At 32.6% G+C, this 25,186-nt stretch overlaps 1 protein-coding gene across 2 annotated transcripts in view; it reads left to right on the top strand.

Moving 5' to 3' along the window:
* The window catches only part of CCAP-R (Crustacean cardioactive peptide receptor), a 139,468-nt gene that overhangs the window by 82,164 nt on the left and 32,118 nt on the right, over nt 1-25,186 (top strand). The window lies entirely within an intron of this gene.

The raw sequence follows: 25,186 nt of genomic DNA, 5'->3' as shown, positions 1-25,186 counted from the left end.
ATATTTGACGACGTATGTGGTACATGAAAGTAACAGAATCGCCATTCAGATTTCTTCATATTATCTTCATATTAATTTTAAGAGATGAGCCAGAAAAATAGTTGAGTTTGAGCCGTCGACCACTATCATGGTGGATGCCAACTCATACCACTCGGCTAATCAATGTTTTATTTACATGGTGGTCTCAATGCCGTACCCCATTTTGGAGGACCCTTGAGCAGCAATGGGACAATAATGGGTTTAAAAATATAAACACACTACTAAGATATGCGATCTGTCAGGCACTCTGTTTAAAGTTACTACTTTAAGCGGCTATTGTCTATTTATAAAAATATTTTAGTTGTCCTAAAGAAATTTGTGCCGCGGTCTTTATTTTACCTACATACCTCCTAAAATATTACGGAAAACTTTCAGAATTGCTGATTTTGCACATTGTTTTCGCCATTAAAGCGAGTAATTAATTACTTATGTGCATATGCTTTTGACATGTGGGCCGAGCCAGAGACCTTTAACTTCAAACTTTGGAAATAATTCCTGGAAATATTCTGTTTTTGAGTTACATATTTGCTTAAATGGCGCTTTTGTACTAGCATAAATTAAAAATAAATAATTGAAAAAACGGGAAAAAATAGGAAAACAATATAAAATCACGTTTTTTCCCAAAGGGGTAGATAGATACCAAGGAACGCCACTTTTTGCTACATTCGTTAGAAACTTTTCTTGCTTCATGTACATCAAATATTTTGTACTACTAAATGTTTATTTTATTAATAGTTTTTCAAAGGCAAGTTCTGCCCTTGATTTATAAAAATGCGCAAATCACACAATAAAAACTGACAACACCCAAAGGCTCGATCTTTTCAAATTCTAAAGAAAGAGTAAAGAGAATAATTTTATAAAGCACAGCTGTGTAATATCTTTCACGCATTACGAAGGAGTGTCAAAGACGAATTGAGTTTTTTATTCGCGACAATGTACTCGCCCCACGAGATATAACTCACGGGACTTTCGAATTACATCGTATTAAATAAAATTGTACCATCGTGTGAGGCGATTTGCTCAAAAAAGAATCATTGTAAACTCTTTGCAATATAACTTAGTCGTTTTTTTAAAATAATGATTCTTTGGGCTCGGTTCGATTCGTTTTTGTGACAGATTTTTCGAATAAAATTATATTATTTATGATGACGAATACAAAAAAAAATACGGGTTGAAAAAGGGTAGGACTTATTATATTTACTGATTTACAATTTATCTCTATTACTTCTTAAATTGCCATTTAACCATTTACCAGAATCAATAATCAATACCATGAAAATGAGCAATAAAAAATATAAGCACTAACTATTATATTACCTCAGTGTACTTCCTACGTTTTACCACTTAGCAACACATTCGACAGGACTCTCAAATAATCGGAGGGCTTACAAATCAGGTCCAAATTGCTTGAACAAAAAAGTCAGGATCAGTGACCTGCGAATGCCTGTGATAGAAGAAAAAAGGGGCAGGCGGGCGTCTCGTCAAAGTAATACATTTCGCAACGACTCTTGTTAATCAAAGCCTTGTAATACTGAAGTCTTCACACCATGTACCTTTTCGGAAAAGTAGCCTTTTGTTTTTTACTCCTTATGCTGGAATGTTCGTTCTGTTTTATAACATGGTAATATATCCAATTTGTAATGCCTGAAATCCATTTACTTTATGATAAATAACGATGTCGGTAGCCCTAATGTTACTACTTGATTTCGTTTTTTTGAATAATTCAATACACACCAAGCATAATTTGCAATTAAGGACGGAGTTGAAAATTCTTTTAGGAATCAAATCAACGGTTAAAATAAACGGTTTCAATGCTGCGAAAATTTGTCGTTAACTTTTTTTACTTAGTTTCCACCGCTAAATATTAGATTTCCAACTGACTTGTAACCTATTTAGCCGATTTATTTCAGAAAGACGGAAATCCAAGGCCATTCCCATGATATAGAACACATTCCTTTGAAATTACTCCAAACTTACGACTTCATATATTTTCGAGACGATTTAATCCGCCAGCGTTTATCTCTGTCTGTTTCGAATTTCATTATAATTAGTTGAAGCAAGTCTTTAATTTAGTGTAGCAGCAAATTGACGTCAAATAAATCAGTACAGATGTGATACTTATGGTGGTCGTACTATTAGATGACATTATTATAAAAATGTCTGGAAATTAAGGAACTAGACTTTCTGGTATAACATTTATAGCTTTGGCACAGAACGATTAGGTTGATAACGTTGTATGTATTTTATTTTAAAAATAACTTATTTAATAAATTACTGAAAATAGTGGTAACATGACTTAAGGTGATTACCTACATCTAGGTATCTATCTAGAACTGGTAAATACCAGTTTGACCCGATATGAACTAGCGGTTGCTGCAGAAATAGTTTAGCAATACTCAATGAACACTCAAAGTTATATTATTCCATTCTTTTATCACCATTTCTGGTTTGATACTTACGTGATAAATTCTATATGAAACATTTAAAGGAAGAATGCTTCACTGCACACTGACATGGCGGAATTAAACACACAAAGCCGCAAACTACGATACATCCATCTTACATAACATTCAGTTTCGCTAATTGCCGAAGTTTGAAGTACACTTGTGATGTTTGGCAATAAATCTGGGGGCACGGAAGTGCCCCCGCAAGTCGAGCAAAAAAAAAGCGGCACGGCCGTAACATCCTTTTCTCGAAGCAATTCGGGCTATTTTTGACACCCCTATAATTTCGTTGTGGATAAAACAAGAAGCCTGGATTTTCAGCAACTAATCAGTCGTTGTATAAACACGGTATATTTAAAATTTCAGTCAATTTGAACCAGTAGTTTAAGAATGACAACTTGTTAAAATTTTGAATTTTGTCACTCACTGATTCACTGACTCACTGACTCACCGATCATCAAAAGTCTAAGGTACTTCTAGCAGACTTAGAAGCTTAAAATTTAGAATACAAATAGGGTTTAGTGTCTTAATCATGGGAAAATTTTAATATTTTCTAATTTCGGTCCAGTTTTCTAAATACACCGACTGCAACAGTAACTTTGTAATCCCATATAAATGTATAAGATTACAAGGTTACATTTGCAGTTAATGAATTGTTATTACTGTAGAAAATACAATAATAAATAGGTGTAAATAGGTACCTACTATATGAGGCATAACGGGAGGGGGTAAAGGGTGGGTAAGGGTGTTTAGCCCATGAAACTGAACAACATTCCCATAAGAAAATATGTTGAATTATGAAAAAAAAACGTCCTTCCATACAAATTGGACTTATGTTCGCTCTACAAAAAGAAGTGAGATGCCATCAAAAACATTCTGTAAAAACCTCAAGTCTCGCCGTTAAAAGTTGTGAGATCTATATAATACCAAGTCGATTAATCTATTTAGTCTATACTTAAAGGACCTTCTGTCTTAAGTTAATTCGTATGTTATTATCATGCCAATTTAAAAAAAATACCTTTAAAACAAATAGATCGACGTGGTCATCGCAAGAAAACACAAATTCGCCATTATTAACATTTCAGGAGCATTAACTTCTTGTCGTGCTGTGTAGTGTGATATATACTAATAATCAAATCATGCGATGGCCAGGTCGATCTATTTGTTTTAGAGGTATTTTTTTAAAATTGGCATGATAATAACATACGAATTAACTTAAGACAGAAGGTCCTTTAAGTATAGACTAAATAGATTAATCGACTTGGTATTATATAGATCTCACAACTTTTAACGGCGAGACTTGAGGTTTTTACAGAATGTTTTTGATGGCATATGAATTTATTGGAAGTGGTTAGTTGCTAGGAAACCATTTATAGTGGAACCAGACTATACATTAGTAAAATTGTTGGTAGAGAGGACTTAATAACGCAATTAATAATGTGTTGATTACATATGCAACAAACAATTTCTATATTTTGCATCGTATTTCACTCAAAATTTTAGAGCCAAGCAAAGTCTATATAGATTCGATGAGCCTATCGTATTTATTAAAGACAGATAGACAAGTAAGTACCTATAATAACTATAAGTACCTCGACAATATGTTCCTAAATATTATTTTTGGTTAAATTTATAATACCTCTCTGAATTTTCTCCAATCCGTAAGATAGAAGAGCGTATTCTTCACAAACATAACACACACTGGCTTATCTTTTACGAGTAATTGCCGATAATACGAGCCGACCAAGTGCTGCCTTCATTGTGATTTGATTGGGCATAAAGAGTTCACACCTACGAACCATAAAAGTAAGGAAAATTCTTGTCGTAAATTGTGGCACAAGTCATGAGCGATAGCGGGATTTATTTAACAAAGTAACAGTTATAAATATTTTCGTTCTACAGAATTTTCTTCTAGTATAAATTATTTCTGTTATTTATGATTACACAAAAGTCATAACTTTATTTATTTTTCAGAAAATTTTGTTTATTGAAAATGGTAACATTTCACATTTGATAACGTGAGTTGATCTTGTAGAGTTAATTATAATAATTTTATAATACGAATTAAAAGTACCTACGTGTAAAAAAAGTTGAATATATTATACAAACTAACAAAACCGTTTAAGCTTTTCTTTGACCTAAACTGAGCTCATAAATAAATATATTGTTTGTTTTATTACAAATCTTATTGAACGGTGCTCAAAAGCATTATAGAGAAAATCACCACATCTCTATATTTTAGCCCACGCATCACAAATGGTATCATAAATGTGATTTTATACCAAACACCTAAATCAATGACGTCATAAGAACTCTAATTTGATTAGACTCGGCCGCGACCTCTTATTACTTGGGCGGTTTTATTGAAACCTTTTACGACGACACTGGGTTACTGACTTTACGATCAGCAATGATCAGTTTCAATGTCCTGACAAGGCAAACGTTACTTTATAAAATGAAGTATCATATTGTAGTTTTGTCATTTGATCTTTGTAAAAGAAAGTTATTGAATTCCTACCCTAACTTAATAGTTTTCGACTTTTGGCCTTAGTTCGCCAGACTGGCCAAGAACGGACTAGCGATATTAAATTGAAATAAATTATTCCTACAAATTAAATTTTGAAATGAAATTGTATTCCCTGTTTCATCTCGTTTTCAGAAAGTTTTTGAAATAGTAAAAGTTACTAAAGTGGTCCGTGTTTTCAAAATGTAGGTCGATAGATATTGTCGTTATTTGTTACTCAAAGTACAAAGACTAATATTCTAAATATTTGGTTGAACAGCGAGACGATAGACGGCTGAACGTGCTTAAATAATAAAATTATCAACGTTTAACGTTGAAAGCTCAATAAGGATACACTTTAATGGCTTTCTTAGTATTTGAAAAACATTTAGAAAACTTGTAATCATGTCAGATTAATAAGAACTTAAGATGAAAACAGTGATAATAAGTATAATATTTAATTACTGAGTAATCTTAATAACAAAATATGTCAAAGTACCAATCGTAATTGATTACTAGACTAAACATTTTTTCTACTACGAGCCCGAACAACCTAGAAACAAAATCCAGACCATTAGTTCAACCAATAGATGAATATTACAGCCATAAATAAGAAGATACGAGTTTCATACAAATATACGAAATTTTGGCAGGCTAGGAAGAAAGTTTGTTATTATCCGAGAAAATGAAAGGACTGCCTTGATAGCTGTTCGTATAAATAAGTGGTGAGCACCAACTGACGGAAATTACTTGGACAAACAACAATATTTAACAGAAATACAAGTAAACGAGATGTCAAATGAAAATATAGTACAGAGATGAGTCAGAGGGGAATAGCCGTAGATGATCAGAGCTAAAGATAATTTAATTTTGCGTTTGGTATAAAGGTATTAACTAAGAAATAAGTAAAATTCTATGAGATCTCTAGAATACCCAAATGAATATGAGGCTTTATGTAAAAATTTAGTATTTAGTAGCATTAGTAAACGTTATCATAATATCAAGATGTTCTTAAGAAAAATTTGCAAACCATCACCAAAAATAATTAGCAACAAAGTACAATCACATAAATAACATATCATCCAAATCTTTTAATCCGAATACGACCCCACATTTTTGAAACCTCGTTCTCGAGACACACTAATGGATTCAATATAAATAAAGCTTCATAATTCTCCGATCAGCATATAGGTTAATGACACAAAAAGGTGTAATAAAGTACGTAATGAGTGCATTTGGTTTGATCAGACTGTTTTATTATTGTTTAAATTTCTGCTCCGAGTTACGCTTGAAGGTAGATCGTAATTTTGTTTATGAACATTCGTATGTGTTTTAAAGGAAGTTTATCATATTTTGTAAATATAATTTTGTTGAATAAATAAACCTTGAAACATCTGAAGTTGTGCAACATATTGGTCGAGAGTCGAGTTGAGTATTAATTTTAAGATTATGAAGATTGAGGTTTCAAAAAATCTTTAACCACCGGTTTCTGACTACATTTAGCGGTACAGTTTATCTATTCAATAGCGTTTAAACTCATATAAAAAAACGCAATTGAAAAGATAAACTACCGCTAAACGTAGTCAGAAACCGGGGTTAATACCGGTTCGTAATGCCACTTTCACAATCAGTATGATAATAAATTACTAGAGATTTAGTGATATCATTAATATCGTCAATTTTAGGTCTCTAAATAAGATCAAAAATAAGGAGTCCTTTGTCCAGCAGTGGGACACTCAAACAGGCCGAAGGAAAAAAAAGAAATAAGGTCGACAACCTAACCTATTTTACATACATTACGTATACATAATGTTATTATGATAAGCGACTTCGTCATATTATCATTAGCGACGTTTGGCTGAAACATAATTCTGCTAAATTTACATATTTTTGTTATTTTTATTTCGTATGTTTATGCTACTGTCTCTTCCTCCCTTTTCATATTGTCTCCTGAACCATAAAAAGGTTATACGGCTCTCATTATATTTGTATGTAAATTAGACTAGTGACTACATAGCCGATAAGGTTACCTACTTACTCTAGCTCTTCAGCAAACTGCTTTTACAGCAGAATCAAAAACAAATAATATTTAATTTGATAGCAGATATAAGGTACCATTATTTTTGTAGAATCCTGCGGTTGTGTTTTCTTCCAACGATTTTCACAGCTTAAAGAACTTTTTTTTTATATACGGGCTACTTAATTCCCTCAATGCCTAACATTGCCATTCAGACAAATATATTGCTAGCTGAATGAAAATTCTCTAATCACAAAGACAAAGAGCAACCTATTTCAAATGGTTGTTCTGAAACAATTTGGCACGATCGACCGAATGGGTATAGGTTAGTTTTTTGTGGTTTAAAATGTATATTTATCCATACTATTATGAAATTTAAGGTATTGAGCCCTAATTTCACCAGGTCTAAATATGGTACCAGATAGCTTTTAGTTGGAATTTTGACAGTTGTTTCCATTTTTTGTCACTTTAGTTATCAGTTAGGTTATTTGACATTTCTATAATAACAGACTGTGAAAGTGGCCCTTCTTTTCTTTATTTGAACGCATGAATCTTAATACAAGTTTTCAAAAAAACAAATAAAAAACAAATTAGTCATACATAATAGACTGATGTTTTCTTTGTCTATCTTTTCTCTACTACTAATCTACCATTATGATCAATAATGCAGTGCAAAATAATCATTAAAAACACAAGGGAAATAACAGGGAATAGCAAGTATTATTTTGTGTATTTAAGTTACACTGATTTTGTGATCGGCCTGTCTACGAGTAGAAGTTTTGGAAGTTTGTAAAGTAGAACAAGTTCTATCGAACTTTTAAAGGTTACGACTCTGTACTTTCTACGTTAGTAATAATTGATCACATTTCTAAAGGGATTGACAGGGCTTGCTGAGTTAGCGACAGTTTGTCTAAGTATTGTTTTAGAATAAAACTTTAGTTAACGTTTTAAGCTTATTTATTTCTTTACTTAATTCTACTGATTGATTTTATTTATATTGATTGATTGATTATAATCTTACCAAATGTTATCTTATTTAGTTCAGCCGTTTTTACACATAAGGACGACAAACAGACATTTACATATACAATTGATTGTGGTAAAATTACGATAAAAATATTGTTTCTAATGGATTCAACATTCTATATTTCATATCAAATGAGCGACGAATTGGTCATTCAAGATTTTCAAACTAAAATCAATTTTTCAAGAGCTTAATAAATCTGCAGTTCGATATCGATCAATCCCTTAGAGAATATTTTACACAGATTGAATAGTAGCCTACGCTATTCGTCTTGTGTCAGATAGGTTAGAGCAAGTGTCACGTCTTTGTTCAAAGAAGATCGATGTATGGCCAGCCGTTTAGTTAAGAGCTCCCTGATAAAAGGTGTTTTGTTTCACGTCACTTAATGACGGGTAGTGTAGGTGTAGCTGTTTTTATAGCTGATAGATTACTTTATATACTAGATGTGCCCTGTGGTTTTACTTGTGTTATAGTGGTCACGATTTCGTCAGTAATTAATCTGGTCTTGCGTGTGTGGTCGTAGCCTGATGTTAGAACCATTCCTGTAAAATCGTTTTTCTAGTAGTGTCAGCTATTGTCGTAGCACTTAAAATATTTTGTGCCTTTTATAAGACAGTTGTGCTTTCATTTTGTTATAGCTCTACTGGCAAGTCACTGGACATAGTCCTAAATACGGCTTAATTAGATTCTACATAACACAATTTCTATTAATTAAATTTGTTAAACATAGTTAAATTAAAATTTCTGTGTATAGAGCAAGCTAAATACTCAGTAACAATATAACAGATACTAGGTATCAAATAGTATTCATCAACAAAACACAATAGTATTCCAATAATACAACTAAACTTGTTGTTTACACTGCGACTGAAATCAAAAGCCTTTTGTGCAATGTTATTGTGTAAACAGGCTATTATTTATACTCCTAATATTAGCATTGATACCAGTTACCGATACTCAATTACATGAAGCCGCAACAACAGAACTAATATTGAATACAAATTCATACGCGGTTTCGTTCGAAGCCTAAACATGGTTCAACTTAACTATGATGAAATGAATCACCAATATCTGTCCGAATTGTGTATTTGGGAGAATGAAATTTATCATTTTCATAGGAAACTAATTGCTACTTAATGCTAAGTAAAATTGAAATAGAAATAGGATCAAATACATATTATTGAGTTATCATGTAAAACTAAGGCAAAAAAGTCCCTTAAGAGTCTCATTTTATTCACTAAACGTAGTAAAGGCGGAGTTAATTTTTAATATAATATGTATACTGGGAAATAAAGAAACCAATAAATAACTAGTTAATGGTAGCACCAGAATGATAAATTTAAATGTAAAACGTTGATGACAATATGTATAGATGTGAATTAAACAATAATAATTTAACGTATGTTTGTATGTGTGTTTTAATAATCAGGTTAAAAGATAACCTCCGTTAATAAGAGCTTACCACTTGTCACTTTAATACATCTCTAGCACTGTACTCTAGAAACCAATAAACCATTCGCACGGCCAATAACAGCGTTGCAAAGACAGATCACTATTGCAACAAACACTTATGTACACTACGCTACTTAATCTTGCCAGGTGGGGTCAAAGGAACGAATGGATATTGCGAATGTGCAAGACAAGACTGTATGGCAAATACTGGCAGGAAATTCCCACTATCTGTCTTAGAACACGGAAGCATTTTGCTTTATTACGTGTGAGCTAGATTGTGCTCTTCTATCTGAATTACACTGTTCCTTCGAGCAAGGAAAGTAAACGTCAAAATTCTGTATAATTAAAGTTTGCCTTAATAGATACTTAGGATTGATCAGTATTTAAATGAGTCAAATGATAAATTTATCCTCGCATTAGATGTTAATGTTAATGTTTTTTTCGCTAACGTTTTTCGTCTACTTTATTGCATTTAAAACTAAAGGCTGTGAAAACAATTAGTACCTAGGTAATCCTATCAATATCATAAAGATGATAAAACACTGTAACACGTGAAATCATGATGAAACGCAGTATCTCGATGATCTTACGCCACTCATTTCGTAACGTAAATTCGGCTTAACAGTTCTCCATAGTTCATAACAGCATCGGTAAACAAGCAACTCACTTCCTCATATTTTTATAAACATACCCTATAACACAGTAGCTGTTGAAACTAACTCAACACACAACACTCTTTAAAATTATTCACAGTTTACAAGTTGAAGGTTAATTTTATGGATTTACAAAGCTTGCAAAAAGCATATAAATCTTTGGTTTCAACCGAATTATGTCGGTACCTTGTTTACATAGGGCCTCACTGACAGCGGATTCTATAGTAATTTATGGTGCTGTTCATTTGGAGATTGTTGTAGAACGTAATTGATGTCTTCGAGTAGAGTTATGGACGTTATTTATAGATAGAAATTGTTCTCGGTACTGTGGAAATTTACGTAAATACGGAAGATGTAAATAGAATTTAGATTAAAAATAAATCCGGGCGTCTTAAATCACTTGTAATAGGTACGAACTACATATTAAAAAAAACGTGTATGTTGTATAGTAAAAAATATTATGCAATACGATACTAAATTATCAAGACCATACTCTACCATGTAATTTATTAAACATCATCAACAACAAAACATAAATTCACATATAAATCAAACTACAAAAAAGATTTTCGCATTAAATCTTGTTCGCTCCCACTACCGCCCCTCCCGCATCAGTCAACATACTAACGAGTGTTTTACTTGCGCACCACATTTTAATGTACACAATAAATAAAAATAAACACATCAACACACCATTACGCATCCAATAAAGAAACGAGTTTCCTTTGAGCAGTCTGCCTTTTCGAGGCCCGACGATTCGGCAATAATTTTATTTTATATGGAATTTACTTAGCAAAATTTCACGCGAATAAAATATGTTGAGTAAAACTTTAGGTTGCAAATTCCAGTAGCGGTTTTATGTTGACATAAATGAAGCCACGTAATAAAGTTATCAAAAATATACATATATCTGGAACTTGATAAGAAATAGACATAGTTAAAATTAGTTGTGTCATGGCTTCATTTTACTGAGCCCGTAGAATGAATGATTATTCTCTATCGTTCTAATCACCTTGGTTATAAAAATAAGGAAACCTATCTGAACTTTACTATGAAAAGACCTTTTTCAAAAACTACTTACCTACTAGATTTTCCGGTTCTTTTTTTACAGACTTCAATCAAAACAAAGCATCTAGATTTCAAATTCCCAATATTTTATTTCCTTTAGGCACAAAAGCTGGATATCTAATACAATCACACGGATATTTCACTTCAATAGAAGCCTTTAACCGAACAATACATTTTCATTTGAATACAAAGCCATCGTATTGCTGTCATGTGAAGACATAAAAGTGTACTCGGATTCTATTTGAAACGATCACATGTAAAGCTCATATTTCATGCCACGATTCACTCGTAAAATTCTAAAACAATGCCAAATTGAATATATGTTGCTTCTTGCCTAGAAACCTTGTCGTCATTAAATCTGTAATGAGCAGTTAATACAGTAATCCCGGAAAATAAATATTGCATAATACTTTGTAAATGCTTATTAAATAATAAATACTCATGAACGTTTTGATACTTTATAATCTTAAGCCCGCACCACTAAAACTACTAGTACTAAAACTTTTGTTATTGTTTAAACAATTAATTTTATACCCAAGTTTTTTCAATCGTTACTATTACACTAAATGATTCCTTACTGCATTATTTATTTTATTGAGTACACTATGCAGTAAGTAGTCAATGCAAATAAGTTACAATATGTTTTTAAAATTTCACTAACAAATCATATAAATCGATGAAAGAACCACCCAAGATTACAATTGCAAATCGTAACGGACTGCAAGGAGGTTGATGGTGTCATAAATTAAGTAGACGTCGACGAATTTGATCAGTATGCGACGGAGGACTTTATTAGCGTAAACGAGTAAGGTAACACCTTAACTAGAGTTAGTGGGCGATGAAGTACGGCACGTCTGGCGTTTAGTTACTGTTTAGTTGTGTGGTGCAACTTATAAGCGAATGAATGAATGATTTATGCTTATGGTTTAGAACTTTATATTATTAGTCAAATATAAGTAACGTATTATTTATGTATTTTGCTACAAAGAGAAATAGATACTTCTAACAATAATTTTAAAAATGAAAGTATAATGTAGACGCTATTCTCAAAATAAACCCGCTTGTTTATGACTTTATTTCATCGATTCGACTCTCCTTAAACAGGACAAATAGCAATACTAATTATATATAGTCAACTGCCTCTGTGGCGCGGTCGGTAGTATATGCGACTGCGGTGCGAGAGGTCTCGGGTTCGAATCCTGGGTCGGGCCAAAAAATCTTTTCTGAGATTTTCTGTTAAGAATTTCCTAGAAATTGCCCGGAGTTAGGAAGTTGAGGTCGAAGACCTCCGTGCCTCGGAGAGCACGTAAAGCCGTCGGTCCTGCGCCTGACCTCTCACTGGTCGTGTCGGTTATCCGTCCCACCAAACTATGAGAGTGATGGAATAGAGAGTGTACCTGTGTATTGTGCACACACTTGGACACTATAAACAAAGTCCTGCACAGATGGCCAGTTTCAATGAAACTGACCGCCGTAGCCGTATATCGGCTAGGAGGACATTATTATCATTATCATTATAGTCAAATAGTAATATAAGCAGCTTTAAGAATCAAAGAGTCTACAATAGGCAGTTTAATCATTAACATAAAAGCTTGAATTTTATAACACGCGTACAGCTTTTGGCTTGTACCACACAACGCATAAGTTAAAGCTGAACGGTGTGAGGGAAATCACGAACAGTAGGAAATTTGTGCGATACCGTCTAATTTACGGCTAAAATACGCGTGAGCATTTTTTAAATAATGCCAGAGAAGACGTGATGGATAGCAGTAATTGTTCATTATGAAGGATCTTACTATGATATATGATTACTTATACGACTGATTTCCTGTTTGATAGGCATTTGACGTAGTATATTGACAAGTGAAGAAGAATTAAGTGAAGTATAACGATTTTGATAAAGAATAATACGAAATGCTGGCTGGCTCAAGTAAAATGTTACAAATAGAAACAGTTCAGAAATTCATTCTCATATTTGTTTATGGAAGAAAATGAAGGTCAGTACTAAAATTTAGAAAGAAATTTGGACGTTATAAAAAAAAGCATATTTTGTAGTTCCCGACAGAGTAGCAAATATTATTATAGTTCTTCATTATAAGCTCTTAGAAGGACTTATTACAAGACTCATGTAAAATAATGCTAGCTAATATAATGGAGGCTTTTTCCTACAACTCAGTCATTTTATTGTTCATCTCGTAATAGGGTGGAGTGATACTTAATGGGATAAATGATTCAAGGACAACGTCTCACGTGGCTCAGCAATTAAAACTGGGCACGTGTCACTTCATTGCTCTTTAATTTGGTGATAAAAATGGTATTGGATTTTTCTGGAGTAGGCAGCTGGAAATTTATTTGGCTATGCTTACAAACTCAGCCGACAAAACTCTGCGTAAGTAGTAAGGTTTCTGTCAAAATGTTTGCTTTATTTTGCTTGAAAGAACTATCTAACTGAACTGTATTTTTTCAATTGCACGAAACATAGGCTACTATACAAAGGGATACCTTGCCGTATACACAAGGATGGATGATACGTATTCCCTATTTGTATACCTAGTATGTATTTACTGGTATACAAATAGGGAAGTTAAGTAAGTTAAGGGTGTTTGCATCTGTCCTTATCGTCGTCTAAAAACAACTACTTTCAAGAGCTCTTTAGGACTTATATTAAACCCCAAAACCTGAAGTACCTAAAAATAGCTACAAAAACGAAAAACTTGAAAGCAATCTAGACCGTAAATTGTCCATAAAACAAAATGCTAATGATGCTATGATAATACTGCATCAATATTAACATTGCTAACGATTTGTAAATACATTTCGCGACCAATTAGGGACCTTAAAGGGTATTGGGCGGAACCTATTAGGACGGTGATGAATAATTTAACGTTTACCTCACTACCTGACAAATAACTGGAACTGTCAAATGGTCTAACAATTTAGTTTCGTGTTGATTAATTTAAGAAAGTTATACTGTCTAGTTTTGGTCAATTTACTGGCTGTTGAACTGTGTAGTCACTTTGATAACCACTGATTTTAGTGGCATACGAACGACCTTTCGAAGTTATTAGAAATAATTGCTCTTACTGGATCGGTGAAAGAAAACATTGTGACAAACCTTGCATGGTTAATAAATTGTATAATACATTTCCCCAAGAAATCTATACTAATCTATACTATGATATAATAAAGCTGAAGAGTTTGTTTGTTTGTTTGTTTGTTTGTTTGAACGCGCTAATCTCAGGAACTACTGGTCCGATTTGAAAAAATCTTTCAGTGTTAGATAGCCCATTTATCGAGGAAGGCTATAGGCTATATAACATCACGCTACGGTCATTAAGAGCGGAGTAGCAACGAAAAATGTTACAAAAACGGGGAAAATTTTGACCCATTCTCTTAGGTGACGCAAGCGAAGTTGCGCGGGTCAGCTAGTGTATTATACAAATGCAAAGTCCCCAACCCGCACTTCACCGGCGTTGTAGACTCTAGACCTAACCCCTCCCTCGTTCGGGAGGAGACCCATGCCCAGTAGTGGGATAGTAAACGGTTAAAAAATGTTTAAATGCATGCCGTTGGAGTATCTTTTAATTCTCAAAGGGTGCAATATGCCAATATTTGTTCAAGAATAAGTTGCTTATCCAAGGCAAAACAGTCAGTTAGTTGCCCTACTGCAATGAAAGTAGAAAGGCTTTTGTTTTCATTGAAGAATAGTAATTGTTTCCTTAATGAGATTCCTTGATTACTGTATCAATGACAACCTCAGTTGCAGCTTTTATTATTTGTGTAACTAGCCAAGGCGTTCTGCCGTTCTAAAACGCCTTTAAGAAGTATGAAACAAAAGAGATCAATGACCTCAAGATATAGATAAAACGAGAAACGAAAAATCTTTTGAGCTTTTAATTTTCGATTTTCTATCTGAATATAAATTACCTTCGTATTCCAAAGATGTACAGAAACAGCCGAGTAAGACAATCTATTTCGTATTCCTGTAATGGCACTACAGATTGTGTGGTAAACGAAGGACGAACTTCCGCGAAGGAATAGGAAATTTACTTATTATTGATTAGACTATTTGATTTGTGGGAACATGTGTAGATTGGAAAGCTTTGTAAATTCAGAGGGTTAGTAGGTCATGGAACAATGGGATAGAGAGATTGATAATGTAAATATTATGAGATGCTGTAGCAGTAGTTACGTAGGAGATTGGGAATCATCAGATATATGTATTGATTTTTAAGTTAAACAAAATGCAACTTGGCTTAAAAAATCACCAATATATCCGTATTGTGAAAAAAAGGAATGTGAAATTTTAAATAAGTATCACCATTGTTACTCAATACATTGTAAGTACTAAACATCGCATGTCCGTAACAAATTGTTAATGACGAAAATGAGTGTATTTCTTACACCTCAGCCTGATATTATGTATGTACGAGTATGTGTAAGTATCCATTACAAATACTTACACTGCCTTATTATAACCACTCTGTTATGTACATTGTTTTTTTTTTTTTGTTTTTAGTATTACTTTGTAATTAGTGTAATTGGCCTGGCCGTTAAATTATATAAATAAATAAATAAATAATAATAAATAATCAAACCCAAGTACCTAAACATTGCTATATTAAATTGAAAATTTCCAAAACGCATGTACAAATCCTTTGATAGTTACGACTTGAAATACGTGTTAATAGTATTAAACACGTATTTCAAGTCGTAACTATCAAAGGATTTGTATGCATGCATTTTCTGCATATTATATCGTTTTAGATTGATACGCATGCATTTAAAGCTGCCATTAATTTATCGGTAAATACTAAATCCCTTTGGGATCATTCTCAATTTAGAATGGAAGATTTATACCAAGTTTACGATTCAGATTAAATCTTAAAGCGATTCACAGATATTTAGTCTTATGCAGATTTACAATGTTTATTTAAGTTCTATTTACTCTTATGAGTTTGATTGTCTTTGAAATGCTATTTGGATACGCTATTAAGTATCGATAATGTGAATCTTATAAAAAGATGCAAAGGAAATTCGGGCGCGGAGCTGCGCGTACCAGCCAAATAATAATGTAATTATAATACCTAGAATTTTAATTTTACTCAGAACTATATGTAAATACTTTTTCTATAAATGCTCTTTCTAACTTTTGGCACAAAGGTCGATGAAACTTCATATTATTTTTTAATCCAAGACAGTTGTATAACTGGTAGAATAGACGTGACAATTGCCTAGCCGTGTTATATTTCTTATTTTCGCAGCATTGATCAATAAAAACAAAAGAATTGTGAACGTAAAGCTCAGTCAACTTGTTACCATAATATAAGGAAAAATGTCGCCAAAGAAATTGATCCCCTAACACAATTCACGCTATGGAGGTATTTTTTTTTGCGAATTACCGCATACCACAGAAATCTGCTAAAAACATTGTTACGTTATTTTCCTATGAAATATCCTACTAATATTATAAATGCGAAAGTTTGTGAGAATGTATGTATGTATGTATGTATGCATGTATGTATGTATGTATGGATGTTTGTTACTCTTTCAGGCAAATACTACTGAACCGATAACGATGAAATTGGTATATAGGTAGCTGAAGATGCAGTATAACACATAGGCTATTTATCCCGGAGTTCTCGAGAGATCGGGATTTACACGGGAAGGGTTTCCACGCGAAGAAGTCGCGGGCGGCCTCTATAATTATGTGTTAAGTGGCAATAGGCTCGCCCCATATTAGATGGGACTTAAATTGTTCATGGCGAAACGTGAGTGTATTTTATGCACCACTGCCTATACCATTATGTATAATATAAAAAGTAAAAATATAAAAATGTTATTTTAAATGAACCCATTCGGTTACTAGCTACTTTATTCTAAGTGCGTTTGGACCGATAAATGAACATGGCCTAGCTTTCTTTAGTGCTTTAATCTAGTGCTTTGAGAAAATATAACGTGTTTTTATGTTCTACTCTGTGGGTAGTGTGTAAAATTAAATAAATATTATTTTGCGATAGATCGACGCAATTCCAGCAACATTTTGGTCGGCTGAGCTGAACATTAGGGATCAACTTTTGTTGACACATTAGGTTGCTTAAACAAAATAATAAACCTAAATACTTATATTGGTTTCGTCGTCAAAGTTTGGGGTTCAGGGGGGCTATCACGTATCTCAGTTGACAGCCATTTGAAAGCCACTATGCTGTCCATTGTTTTCTCCCTTAGATTATAGTGATTAGTACGTTACGTCAAAGCAGCAATGTACTGAATAGTGACCATAGGTTTGACGTATACTAGCTGTCAACTGAGATACGTGATAAGCCCGCAGATTCCATTTCTTTTCACGATCGTCCTTTTTTTTTGGTCTGATATTTTCGACCAAATTTTACATCAAAATATTACTTCATATTTTGTTTTAACACTTCGGTATATTTCTACCATAATTCTTTGCTAGTAAGGTAAATGTAAGTTACAACGGTCGTAGTTTTTTTGTTACAGACGAATATAGGCTTAATTTATCTTGATTTTGAGTAGTTACCAAACTTCAGGTAGTTACGAAGGAATTGCTTGTAACTGTAAGAATGCTTCAACTATAAACTAACCGTAGGAAAAGCACTAGTTTTGGACAAGTAAAGTTTGCTTTAGAGCCGCCTACGTGAGCTTATTTAATGGTACCAGCATGTTAAACGGAATGTTATTTTTGTCTTTCAGGTAGTTCAGTAACTTCACAATTAAATGTTGTAAGAAATGTTTTTGAAATTCACTTCAAGTAGTCCCTTGTTAACATATTTGTAACTCGATTCATTAATTTTATCCTTGGATATCCAAATATTTTAGGCAATTTTCGCTAACCGGCTTTATAGGAATTTATTGGCATTTTGTGCAATACTTAGATTCGGTCTAGTTTTAAAATTCGCTTACGACAGTATCTCAAGTGTATCTACGTCAAATAATACCAGATAATTCTAGTTTCTCCATCAATCTATTCGAGACTGAACCAATTTAAACACACGAAACGATACGTCATCATTGACATGATTGCATAGGACTACAAGCGTCACCAATATTAATAGGAAGGTCATCGGCTCCCTCAAATTAGATCGGTCTCACGGGCTACCCTTAAATTAGAACAGCTCTATTTGTCTTCACCGATTGGAGGCTCGATAACCTATACATATTAATCTTCAATAGATATAGCTACGTGCACGGATATGTATAATAATGTTTATCTATTATTATAATTTAATTCTGCCATCCAATTTGTTTAGTGCCTGGTGTGAATGAAAACGTTAAGGTATTACTTTCTATCTCATGTGGATCGAAATTCACTAAAGCGGCACTTATCACCGTAATACAAAAGTCTCGCAATATTGATCCCAAAAACTAATTGATTATACTTCATTTATAGAATGAATGATACATATATCGTATTGGAATTATATTTTTTTACATTTTATTGAAAAAATATATTGATGTGGATGAGGCAAATGAAAGTTTGTAAGGATCGTACCAAGTGGCGTTCTTTGACAGTTGCCTACCCTATGGGAATAAGATGTAATTCCGGCATTACTCAGCGAAATCTCTTTCCGTATCATACATGCTCTCAGCTGTTATAACATCACTAAACTTTGGGTCTAAATTCTATTTACACAACGAACTAATAAAACTATTTCCAAGTGTTATATGCTGTACGTTTGACGTGAAACATGCCGTGATTAGAAAACGATTGACTTTGTGAGGAGATACCGCGAAATTGTGGGATTATTTGAGAATACCCCGCCTCTGACGCTAATTAAAGTTTCATTTTGATGTGTTTCTTGTTATGTTAATATATTATGTTTGTTATATAGTTAATAAGTTATATATTTCTATAAACAGTATCAGTAACATTGATATTTATAGAAAGAAGGTATGATTCTGTTTAAAATTTGCTCGTTTTGTATTGCTTTGTTAATTTATTCGAAAATGATTCACATATCTGCCTTTTTTTTAAGCAGGCTTTCTTATTCTAAGAAAGAAGGGGAGACTTCGCCTTAATTACTAGAATAGAAGTCATTAAAGGTCACTAGTACTGTACCTTTGTACTGTAAAGTACCTAATGACTACATCGCGGGAGGTTTAATAGATATTAAAATGATGGAATACCATAATCTAACAGTATTGTTTTGTTATTATTATTTCCCGGAAAATATCGAAAGCTTAAATAAAGCGATTGCTTTTTATGCGAATAATGGACAACGTCCTAGACGAAAATAAAACGAGAATTCAGTGTAATAGAATAAGTAACGTCAAATTACTATAACAGTAAGATGATTTCTTTATAACTTTTATAGCGACTATATAGTAATGCTATTAAGCCAACAAGTAAATACCAATATCGTTCATTTAACGGAAAAACATCAAGAACAAAACAATAAATGCCAGGAGTTTCTGATATTTACTGGCCTTAAACAAAACAATACCATATTGTTTGCAAGTAACAGTTCTCGGTCGGTGATTTCACGAACTATAAAAGCACTAGGCTAAAGTGTTTCTAGACTTTATATGGGCGGAAAGGCTAAACCCAGCTGGAATATTTATTAGATCGTTGATTCGAAAGTGATTTATATAAAACATACTCTGGTACAGATTTCAATTGATTGATTTTACTTTGAAACCGCTTTGGAAAGTAACGGCCATATTGAAAAGAAAAATGGCGTCAATTTTTCGTTGAGTTTGTCAATTTTTTTATAGGTGCAGGTGGAAAATGAAATTTGTGTTTTTGTTGTTAAAGGTGGGTCATTTATTTCAAAGGTATTTTATGCAATATAACAATACCTACCTACCACATTTTTGCAAATTTATCCTGAAAATTTTTCAAAATAACATAGTCAATTTTACGACACAACATTTTATTGAAAAACAAACATTTTTGTATGTTGCATTACATAAGGTACGTATTCCTACCTAATTAAGATAAATGTACGCAGTTCACCACCGCCACCTTTTCTGCCTAAAAATTGTATAATACGTGCGAAAGGTAAAGGGTAACATGATACAAAAGCAGCATCATAATGACTAATGGAAAAAGGTGTGATGTTTATATCAACAATGGAACACATCACCTTTACCAAATAAGGTTGCCTTATTTCACAACCCAAACATGAAAAATACCGCAATCAATATCAGTTCTCTACATGTTTGATATTCGCTTAATTACGGTGTTACACAAATTATATCTACTAAATAACAGTTATAAAGACATTTAATAAAAACAACATGAATATTATTAAGTAGGGCAGAAACGTCGAGTAAAGTCACAAGTCTTTTAAAGAGTACGGATCATGATTTCAATCAAAAGTAGTTTTCAATGAAGAAAGATGTAAGGAAAATTTTCGTTCATAATATTTGTCTGAAAATTCACACAATAGAAAACTTTTTTCAAACAGATTGTCGCTGTTATTTGTTTAGATGATAAAAGACCGATACAAACCATTGGACTTTATCCTTTTCAATATTCGGAGATAGGCTTACAAGGGTTAACTTACGTATTTACTTACAACACAAAGAATTCAATAAGCCGTAGTCCGGGTTTGTAATAATAGGGAAAAAAATCTTTGTAAATACTCATTGGGTAGTCGGACGAATGAATTTTACCTTTATATTGGACACACGAATAAATAAGTACTGCCTACGAATTGAGTTTAGAAAAACGGAGATGGATTTTAACATCGTTTCGTGGAAATTTTCTGACATTTTGTTGAAAATCAAATGGTGTATTTAACACTGTAGTTATTAGTTATATAAAATATACTGCAAATAACGCCACCGAGGAAGTTACGATAACACTTCCAAAAAAATATAGCATTGTGAGAATTAATGATACCTAGAATTTAGAATGTGACTCAACTGAGAGTAATCTTTTGGTTTTAATGCACCATTAAACACGTATTCGACCCTGATACTATCGGTTTTATAGAAAAATTTGTTTCTTATTTATTCTATTTAACAGACTATAAAACGAGTACACAAATGTAATACATATTGATTATGATGACGAATCAAATCGATGAAGAAATTTACGTAGTTGTTAAAATGAAGTGAAACAATTTATTTCGAAGTTACATTAATTATATTATAAATAACTTAAGAAATTACAATAACTTAAGTCTCTTTTGTGAACATGATAAATTACGTATTCCTTCTATTTCCTTTTATTGAAAATTTCCTAATAACAATTATCTAGCACGCGACAAGTCAGTCAAGCGTGACTAATGACGACGTTAATTCATTTGATGGTATCTTGTTTGTATTGGTCGCAGGTTTGGGTCCTGTTTGGAGTAAATATTTGTACGCCTTCCGTGCTTCGGTTGTTTGTGTAAGTGATTTCAGTTTTTACCAACACCGGTAAAAAAATATAGAAGCAATGTTTTGTAATGTTTTTAAAGTCGTATTTAAATTATAATCTAAATGCCATTTAGACTATTCAAGTTTACACAATTAGGAAACTAGAATATCTTAATTTTATTAAGGTACGAGTTAAACAAAACTATACCTAAATTGCTAGTTCTCTATCGATTTAGGTCGATGCTAAGCCATATTTGATATATAATCCCAAAGAAACTTGACAACGAGAAATTAGCAATAATAATAAAAAAATATTTCGGGAGGAACTTGGTGATATCTAACAGCCCATTATCCTCAAATAAACATCAATAATCTCAACTTAGAAACAACTATTCCTCACAACATTATACAAATATCCAGTTACGACCAGTATGAGCTCGCTAAGTCCAGCCGTAATTGGATATTCCCGGATATTGCCGTTAAAATATGGGTCGAGAGACAAAAGTATTCATAACTATGGAAGTTTGGATGTTATACCATGTTACGACAGGATAACAAATGATTATATGTGACAACGACTATTGAAAGATAATATTATGATGTTATTGATTTTCTCATTAGGTTTTATGATTCACAATGGATGTTACGAAGGAAGTAATGTTACCAAGAAATTACAAAGGATGTCTGATTTGTTAGGCAATAATCGTGAGTCTAGTAATCTTGCTTTTGTTCTAACTAAAACGAAAATTTGTAGGAATTATTGTAAAGGCTTCGTTATTACAGAAAGTTTGTAAGTGGCGTTTTCTGGTCTCTGCCTTCCCCTATGGGAAGAAGGCGTAATTTTATTTAAGTTCCTAATATAATGAAATAAAAAAAAATTAAAGAGGTAAATAAATAAATATAATATGATATGTATGCATAATAATGAAGATTGCTAAACAAATATTTAAATTTGATAAACTACAACTTACTTACTGACTAACGATGTCTGTAACAATAAACTTAATCAAAATTGCAAAATGCGAAAGCATCTTGAAAACTTTGAACCAATACTTAAAAGCTTTTTATTAAATTTTCTTCCTTTAACATTTTGATAAAGTTAACAATATTTAAGTCCAATCGATACGTATTTGTTTAAGGAAAGCTGTCATCTAAAACTTTATTAATTTGACTAGAGACATGTTCATCACACCACAAACCACTATAAAAACTTTCAATAAAGGCCTTAATTTATAATATCTATTCCATTAAACGTGACGTTCCTGTTGATTAGTCATTGAGTCCTCTCTCTTCTCATTCCAACACTTCGTACCGTATAATAAGATACCATTTAGTATTTTTTTTGCTCTCCCTCCACCTTTCTCTATCTTTGGCCTAGTCATCCTCATGATCACATGACTTGGTATCTTGCAACACTTTTGTCCACGTGGTGTTCGGCATCACTGAGTGCAAATCTCCAAATATACTTACGTATTGCAAGAATTCTTTAAGAAGACAGTACAAAAGTTTCTTCAATATTATTTTTTGTTTTCCAAGCATGTCGCATCATTAAACTTCATTCGTAAGTATTTTAAAAGAAAGACTTTAAAATAACTTTGGATCCAGCTTTCAAAAGTTCGTTAATTAAATAGAAAGAACATTGGGAGACAGAAAAACTGCAGTGAGTGTTTGAAACAAGTTTATTGAGACATTGAAGTTGGTACTTGGTTCGTCGGAACTAATAGTTTGTGTAAAACTTTGGCAGATCGGACTTTGCGGGTACTTTGTGCTTTCAAGATTAAACGGTTAAAGAGCGGTAATATGACTCTTGCAAGTGACTGTTCATAAATACAGGTAATATTAATGAAAATCATCATCATTCTTGACAACTTTTTACGTAGCTTGAGTTTATGAATTGGACGTGTCGGAAAAAAATGTTAAAATCGTTTGGTAGTCATTTCGACAATCTTTGTCTACGCATGCCTTTCTAAATGGCTTAAGTTATCTTCAATGGATTTGTAATAATGATTTTAAATTTTTCATTTTTCACCTTAGAAAGCCACTACAATACTTACACAAATATTTTCAAATCAAAATAAGTAAAATCCGTTCTCGAGCTTTAACGAGACAAACAGCAATTATTTTTTACATGTAAGAGGAAGATAATTTATGAATACGATCATGATGAACAGTATATTAACCTTAAGAATCTACATGATTAAAATGTAACGCGAGGTAAGGATCAGCTAATCCATTAGTAATCTTGGATAAAGCGACCTCTGTTCTCGATCGCTGTAAACATTACACGTTATCGAGGCCAATAAAAGGTCAGGTTCATAGTATTTTGCAACTGACGAACGTTTGTAATACTTCGTACCCACACAAGACTTATGAATATAGGTGTAAAATCTATCGCTTGACACGTGAAATAAAAGATATTGAATTACCTTATAAATTGTGCTACGAAATTTTGTACCTCTGTGTAATCGGTCTTCTCTGCACTGAGACACGCTGTCTATGTCACCCTTCATTGTTCCATGTCTACAGCATGTTTAGATTTTTCAAAGTTCATAATTTCATTTTCCATGTAGGTAATATGTAACTGAAACGATTGTGATAATTTTTACATAACATTGCCTATGTAAATTGTCAAATAATTTATTTGAAATAAATACATTTTCAGTAACTGTTAACATTTATGTACATTATATACACATGTAAATCTACTGAATACAAAAATCTGCACTATTTATAAATCAAATATAAAATTGGTAAGATTTACGAGCAATCTATAGTCAATAGAAACAATACATTTATTCCACAACATGCTGTACAGTTGTGCACCTAATTCATGTTTTCTTGAAACTGTCATTTAATGCCAATCGCACATTTAGTTTCACAGTGAAACTACTACGATTTAATATCCATTAGCAATACGAATTATAACAGATGCTTTTTTACACAATAATGAATGACTTTTTCATTAAAATAATCCACTGGTTGTTTTGCAAGCAAACCATTTAAAGATCTGTCGGTTTTCCGTTTACAACAGCATCTGCTATCCATATCTAGCTAAGGCCTATCCCTGTTTGTAGAATATGCTATTGGTTCTGAAACTAGCGACTCAAAATGGAAATTTAAACACATACAAAAATAATATTTATTGCAAGCCTGTTCCAACTCAATAACTTTTCTAAAAAAAGTTATAGGTATTATTTCATCAAATTATTGTTCATCTCACGGAGTAAAAAGATTCGTCTCTTTTTAATTTAAGTACAATGGCCTAAGACTTTTATGAAAGTTAATTTGGAATTTATATCACGTAATGACTTAATATTTTACTGTATTTTTTAAACATTGATTGTACATAAATAAAAAAAATATTATTCTGCATATACTATAGGTTATCTTAAAGCCGAAATACTGTAACCTGAATACCAGGTACAAAATGAAAGGTAGCATTGAGCTAGAAATAGCCATAGGCAATGAAATATTCGGAATCGAACAATTTCAATTACCTAAATTCTTTCTCGCTTAAAAACCTTCCTCTTTCGTCTTTTCGATATACAGGGTGTGGCGTAAATAATGGATAATCCTCTACCAGCGGATGGGCGACAACCCAACTGATCTAAATATCAAAATTTACCTCTGGCACAAGTATCATAGTTTTTGAGATTT

The sequence above is a fragment of the Anticarsia gemmatalis genome, chromosome 5 (assembly GCF_050436995.1).
Source record: "Anticarsia gemmatalis isolate Benzon Research Colony breed Stoneville strain chromosome 5, ilAntGemm2 primary, whole genome shotgun sequence".
In the NCBI taxonomy this organism is placed as follows: domain Eukaryota; kingdom Metazoa; phylum Arthropoda; class Insecta; order Lepidoptera; family Erebidae; genus Anticarsia; species Anticarsia gemmatalis.
This window is presented reverse-complemented; position numbering and strand designations above follow the sequence as displayed.